Source organism: Myotis davidii, unplaced genomic scaffold, assembly GCF_000327345.1.
Source record: "Myotis davidii unplaced genomic scaffold, ASM32734v1 scaffold290, whole genome shotgun sequence".
In the NCBI taxonomy this organism is placed as follows: Eukaryota; Metazoa; Chordata; class Mammalia; order Chiroptera; family Vespertilionidae; genus Myotis; species Myotis davidii.
The window spans coordinates 912083-919827 of NW_006285049.1; the positions used below are offsets into that span (position 1 = coordinate 912083).

Below are 7745 nucleotides of genomic sequence, written 5' to 3' on the forward strand. Positions count from 1 at the left end.
TCCTGCACACCCTCTATTGGAGATCGGGCCTGCAACCCGGGCATGTGCCCTTGACCAGAATCAAACCTGGGACCTTTCAGTCCGCAGGCCGACGCTCTACCCACTGAGCCAAACCGGTTCTGGCTACCATGTTTCTCTTTTATTAGATAGGACTAGAGACCCAGCGCACGATTAAATCGTGTGCGTGTAAGGTCCCCTAGGCCTAGCCTGCCATCAGGGCCATGTCCACCGACCCCCAAAGCCTCGCATGCTCCGTGGATGCTACCGGTGCCCCACGACACTCCACAGACTCTGCCAGCACCCTAAGATGCTCCAGGGACGCTGCCGGTGCCTCGTGAGGCTCCACGAACGCTGCCGGGGCTCCACGATGCTCCGGGGACACTGCCAGCACTCCGTGACACTCCGCTGACGCTGCCGGAGCCCCGGGAGGGGGGCCCGCCCAAGAGGTGCTCCATGAACCTCCTGGTGACTGGTCCTTTGGTCATTACGGTGTCACAGCCACTGGCCTTTAATAATATAGAGGACTGGTGCATGGATTTGTGGACCGGTGGGGTCCCTTGGCCTGGCCTGCACCCTCTCGCAATTTAGGACCCCTCGGGGAATGTTGGACTGCTGGTTTCGGCCTGATCCCCACAGGCAGGCCAAGGGACCTCATCGGTACATGAATCCGTGCACTGGGCCTCTAGTATGCATATAAGATCTTTGGTTGATCTCTTCCTGCCTTCCCCCCTTCTGCCTTCCCTGAGATTCATCAGTCTGTTCCATGTTTCCATGCCTGTGTGTTGAGCATCTTCCCCCTGGTGGTCAGTGTGCATCATAGCTACCGGCCAAACGGTCGGGCGGTTGCTTAGGCTTTTATATATACAGATAGAATGATTCATCTACAGTCACGTAATGGCCTCATCACATACTTCTTTGTTCTCCTCAGTCCCAATACCCTTTAGCCCAGTGGTTCTCAACCTTACTAATGCCGCGACCCTTTAATACAGTTCCTCATGTTGTGGTGACACCCAACCATAAAATTATTTTCATTGCTACTTCATAACTAATTTTGCTACTGTTATGAATCGTAATGTAAATATCTGATATGCAGGATGTATTTTCATTGTTACAAATTGAACATAATTAAAGCATAGTGATTAATCACAAAAACAATGTGTAATTATATATGTGTTTTCTGATGGTCTTAGACGACCCTGTGAAAGTGTCGTTCGACCACCAAAGGGGTCATGACACCCAGGTTGGCGACCCACAGGTTGAGAACCGCTGCTTTAGCCAATTCTGAAAAACACACATACACATCCTCAATTAGTAATCATGTCATTTTGCTAATTAAGTAATGTAAAAATACTCCTTACTAGCAATCCAAGGTTATTATTTAGGTCATGAACTAGTAAGAATTCCTAGCTAACCCCTAACTACAAATTAGTCATTGAACAATGACGGCCTCTGACCAATGCTTAATAACCAGTAACCTAAAGAAAAGATGTTTACAAACTTTAAATCTTTAGAAATATTTCAGAATTAACACACCACCTCCAAGGTGTGGGCTCACTAAGTCTCCTCTGAGGTTCCCAGAAAATAGCACATGAGCCTTTATAATCCAATAATCTCAAGAAACAAGATACAGGTATAAACTAACCTCCTTGTGACATTTAGAAAAAATGAAATGAGAGGTAGACCCATCAGAAGAGACAATTCACTGTCAGTCTGCAGCTATTTCAACCTATTGTATTTCATACTGTGTGTCAACTATCTCACATATGGAGGGAAAGAAAATGGTGTTAAACAAATAACTTCAGCCAATTTTACTTCCTGTATGACAGCTATATTTAAAACCTGAGGTATTTAAAGCCTACGGCAGACACTAAAACCTTATTCAATGGATGAAGAAAGGATACCAAAGATAAGCAGTAATCAGTAGCTCATACATATAAACATTTTAAAATGAAAAAAGTACCTTGAATTTCAATCAAAGGCAGCAAAATAAACTGAAAAACCTCTACACTGCTGACACATTTTTCACATACACATACAGATAATGTTCTTAAGATGATTACACACATTTACAGGTATGACTGAAAAGATCTGCACATAACAAATGGTTCCTTCTATACTGGACACATTTCACACTTTAGAACAGAAACTCCCATTTTACTCATCAGCTGAAATGTTTAAAAAATTTTCAAAAGTACTTTAATGCTAAGTTGAAACATGTTTTAATGTGCTTGTCAGATGTCATGATACATAAATATAAGTAGGCAGAAGCTAAAAGAAAGAAATCAAAACTAGGTAAATCATTTCCTTTTGAATCATTTCCAGTACAAGTGTCCTACAAACAGTACAGAAAAAGTCAGTAGAGGAACATCATCCATCAAACATAAAGCCAATTGCTACCTTCAGATGAACTCATAATAAAATCACCATTCACAAGTAACCAAGCTTCCTCAAAAAATTAAAAATTACTATATAACCCAGAAATCCCACTTCTAGGTATATACCCACAAGTATTGAAAGCAAGGACTCAGATATTTATACACCAATATTCACAGCAGAATTATTCACAACTAGTGGCCCAGTGCATGAAATTCATGCACTCGGGGCAGAGGGGGAGGGTCCCCCAGCCTGGCCTGTGCCCTATCACAGTGCAGGAGTCCCAAAGAGGTAGGCCCACCCACCCATCCAGGGCTCCTCAACGGATTGCCCCAAAGAGGTAGGCCGGGAGTTATTGTTTAATAGGTAGAGAGTTTTGGTTTGAGAAGATAAAAATGTCTAGAGGTTGATGGTGGTGATGCTTACACAGCAATGTGAACATACTTAATGCCACTGAACTGTACACTTAAAAATGGTTTAAAGGGTAACTTTTGTTATGTATATTTTACCACAATTTTTTTAAAGTAACCAAGCAAGAACATGATTAAACTATTGTGGCAAAAATATATCAGGAGTGATAAAAGTCTATAATAGGCATGCTTCACCGTCATCCTGCAGAGCCTAGATGACTTACCTGAAAGTCAAGATCTCAAAATAGAAATGGACATACCATTTTCGTGTTGCTACCGATATATAATTATACTAGGGGCCCAGAGCATGAATTCATGCACCTTGAAAGGAACTGTGGGCCGCAAAGCTGCAGTGGGCACAGGGACAAGTCTCAGCCCATCCTCCATGACCCCGCCTGGCCCCTCCCACCACAGCCCCCCTCTCCTGTCTGCCGGCAGCCCCGCTCCTGCGCTGCTGCTCCCATGCGCTGATGGTGCTAGCCCCACTCAGCTGACAGCACGGAGCGATTAGGGCTAGTGCCTGCAGCAGATGCAAGCAGGGCCGCACCATCAGCAGGTGCAAGCAGCGGCTGCTGCCCCAATTGCCCCTCAGGAGCAGGGGAAGGTGGAGAAGCCCTCAGGGGCAATCGGGGCCGGCAGCCGCCGCTTGCACCTGCTGATGGTGCCGAGGATTGGGACTGGGGCCAGCGCCGGCAGCAGGTGTGAGCAGGGCCATCGCCAGAAACAGGTGAGAGAGGTGGATGCTGGCCCTGATCGCCCATCAGGAGCAGGGGGAGTTGGAGAAGCCCTGAGGAGAGATCAGGGCCAGCAGCTGCCCCTCACACCCACTGATGGTGCCAAGCGGTAGGGGCTGGCGCCGGCAACAGGTGCAAGCGGGGCCAACGCCAGCAGCAGATGCAAGCACCAGGCAGGACCACAGCACACTGGAGCAAAGAATTTTCAGTAACCAAGTAACCACCAGAGGCTCGCCCAATGACAGTGACAGGGCCCAGCCTTGGTCTGGCACTCTCCTGCCACCCCCCCCTTCACCTGTTCCACCATCCCACCCCAGCTGATGCCCACCATGTTCCATGCTCTGCTGCCTGCTGCTGACACCCGCCATGTTCCGAGTGCACTCCTTGGTGGTCAACGCACATCACAGCAACCGGTTGTTGAATTGTTCTACCATTCAGTCTATTTGCATATTAGGATTTTATATATATAGATACCAAGCAAATGAAGAAACTGAACTATATTCTACAAGAAGTCATCTGTTGCCGAAACCAGTTTGGCTCAGTGGATAGAGCGTCGGCCTGCGGACTGAAAGGTCCCAGGTTCGATTCCAGTCAAGGGCATGTACCTTGGTTGCGGGCACATCCCCAGTAGGAGATGTGCAGGAGGCAGCTGATCAATGTTTCTCTCTCATCGATGTTTCTAACTCTCTATCTCTCTCCCTTCCTCTCTGTAAAAAACCAATAAAATATATTTTAAAAAAGAAGTCATCTGTTAAATAAACGAATGGGCTCCCCTTCCCAACAATTAAATAAGAAAAATAAAATATAAAAAGCTTTTCCTTCCAGTTTCCAGTGAAAGCAGCAAGATTAAAAAATCAGTTCTACTTCTTCTATCAAAGAAGCACAGTGGATCCTAGAGAGTAACTGTTAAATTCCCAATTTTAACATGGCGGCTCTATAGTGAGAAACTGCAAACAGCAATCCTCCTATATAACAGAGAGGTAATATGCAAATTGACCATCACACCCTCACACAAGATGGCCGCCCCCATGTGGTCACAACATGGCCATCACAAGATGGCCGGCAGGGGAGGGCAGTTGTACGCAATCAGGCCAGCAGGGAAGGGCAGTTGGGGGTGACCAGGATGGCAGGGAAGAGCAGTTGGGGGTGACCAGGCCGGCAGGGGAGTGGTTAGGGGGTGATCAGGCTGGCAGGTAGAAGCAGATAAGGGGCAAGCAGGCAGGCAGACAGGTGAGTGGTTGGGAGCCAGCAGTCCCGAATTGTGAGAGGGATATCCGACTGCCGGCAGTTGGAAATCCCCCGAGGAGTCCCAGATTGGAGAGGGTGCAGGCTGGGCTGAGGGACACCCACTGCCAATGCACGAATTTTATGCACCAGGCCTCTAGTATATAATAAAAAGGTAATATGCAAATGGTTGTTACACCATGATGGTAACAACCGATCAGCAGGAGGGCAGGGCAGTGAGCTACAGAGCAGTAGAGAGCTACAGGAGGGCGGGGCAGCAAACTGCAGTGTGGGTTAGAACTACAAGCAGCAGTGGGCGGGGCGGCCAGCTGAGACAAGCTGCAGAGAGCAATCTGCTCACGAATTCATGTGTAGGGCCACTAGTTTAAAATAATAACAACAACAATAAATAGTACATACAAACATCCTTCACTGCTTTATTAACTGACTTTGCACAAGTTACTTAACCTTTCTGAGTCTCATCTAAGAAATGGGGATAATGCTTATAAAACTATCTTATTATGATTGATTGAGATCTTATAAGTAATATATATAAAACACACTGAGATCAATGCCTAGACTACAGAAATGCTCAACAAATAATTCCCTCCTGCCATTCACTAGTACCTGTAGCCCTTTGCTACTCCTGGATCAGCCTCCAGGGGCTATGCTGATGTTTTGGCCAGTAACCTATGGCTCCTCCCTCAGGCCCCAGCTGTTTCTCTCAGTTCTAGTTGTTTCACTAGGGGTTTCTAAGAGGATTCTATCTATATTTAGAGATAATGCTAGTACCAACTGTGGACTCAACAGGTGCTTAGAGGACACTTGAATACTCAGCAGTTTTCCATTGTTTTTCTGTGTGAACTAATTTTGATTCCACAATTGGCTGTCTTGACTACTACAAGGAAGAGTGACATGTATGCACAGCACGCCGGCAGTACATTAAACAGAAAATTAAGTGTGCTCACAGGACAAACCTTAGTAAGATGTGTTAGCCCTATTATCAGGACCCCAGATTTAGTAAATTACAGGAGGAGTAAACACTCAATTAACTCTAGAGATGTAGCCCACTAACCCACTCTCCATCTAAATAATTAATATATCAGATCCAAGTTGCAACCAATTCATGCTGCTTGTACTACAACCAAAACCAGAGGATGGAGAGGGCAAGAAGAACCATTAAACAGTGAAGATTGATTGAGTGATTGATTTATAATAGATTTTTATTGATTTCAGAGAGGGAGAGAGAGATAGAAACATCAATGATGAGAGAGAATCATTGATCAGCTGTCTCCTGCATGCCCCCCCGCTGGGGATCAAGTCCCAAACCCAGGCATGTGCCCTTGACCAAAATCAAACCTGGGACCCTTCAGTCCACAGGCCAAGGCTCTATCCACTGAGCCAAACCAGCTAGGGCCATACAGTGAAGATTTAAAGAAGACATCCAAAAGAGCTGGATCTGAATTCAGCTTTATTTACTAGCTCTGTGACCTCAGTGAATTATTTCACCTCTTAATTTATAAAATAGGAAATAATTGTGAGGATTCAATTAAATGAGATAATGTATGCAAAACAATCTTAGCACCTTGCCTAGCCCACTGAAAGAGGTCAATAAAGAGCCATATTATCATTAATGAGGACACTGCACTCACTCCTTGCTTTGTCCACTTTTTATAACATAAAAGTAAAGTGACAATTTACATAATTATTTTTGGACTTTTATAAAGTGGCCTAATGCTACTATACAAGATCTAGCTGAGAAATAAATATAAACTGATGAATTCCCAGAAATCTTAAATGAGTCAGCAAAACTTAATGCCCAACAAATAAAAGGCTTACCGTAGACTATTTATGAACACAGAAAGGTAACTACAGTTTCAAAACCAACAATCTTGTACCTAATACCATTCATTCAAAATTTAGTCTGGAAATCCAAGTTATTAGAAATACTTCCCACCCACCACAATATTTTCAAATAAGGTGATTTTCAAATCACCTTCATTCAAATTGGGAGATATGAGGCAGCCTGATCATTTGAAATCAGCATCAAGATTTTGAGGCAGCCACACTCTCTCACGAACATAAAACCAGTAGCAGATGGTACCTGAACATTTCTCAGTGAGAAAATGCAATTCTAATAAAGTACAGATAACTTCGATTTTATTCATCACCTTTCGGTCTAAATGAAAACAAACTCTTGGTTCTCCCTCAAACACCATGAACTCTGCATTATCACTGACCTGACTCAAAAGCAAGATAGGCGCCTGTTTCTGGAGACCCGGCCTCTCCTGCTTCATTAACCACAGGTAAAATACGTACTGTAACCTGAGCAGAGGAGTCACCATTATTACAGGTATGCTTTATCAATGAAACGGACTATAAATGACAACCAAATTACTAAAAGAGCAGCTTGTACTCCTTAGCAGAGGGACAAGCCTGGGACAGATCCACCTTCTAAAATAACCCAATCATCCTGGATGAATTAGGAGAACTCGGTCCACCTACCCTACACTCTCTAACTAGATCTACCCTCCGCTTTAATTCAAGCCCAAAGCACATCTATTTCATTCCTCTGCCCCACTTCGCATAATTTTCCGTTCTCTTCCACCATCCCAATTCCAGAATGCTCTTTTATCTCCCCTCGATTCCAAAAATGCTCTTCTATCTCTTATTTTCAAATCCCACTTTGCCCCAAACCTTAAGGACCTCCGGCACCCATGCAGATGACCTTACGCATTCCCACTGCATTCCCAATCCATTGCACTTCCACTCCCTAATAACCCTTTTTTTTTTCATTATTTTCCATCTCTCCTTGTTTCTTAAAATCCAATACCCCACACACGGTTACACCAGAGAACCCCCTCACTCCATTGTTCCCCCGGCCTCTGCCTCTGGAAACACCCCAACTCGGACCGGTGTGCTTGGGCCCGCCCCGCTGACCCCAGACACCTTCCACCATCTGGGCACCCCAAGTCCCAGGGGCTCACTTCCCCGTCCCCTCCGT

At 45.1% G+C, this 7745-nt stretch overlaps 1 protein-coding gene across 1 annotated transcript in view; it reads right to left on the bottom strand.

Annotated features, from left to right (window-relative positions):
* SPATS2 (spermatogenesis associated, serine rich 2) overlaps window positions 1-7745 on the bottom strand; it is a 108881-nt gene that overhangs the window by 100841 nt on the left and 295 nt on the right. The gene's annotated exons all lie outside the window — the stretch shown is intronic.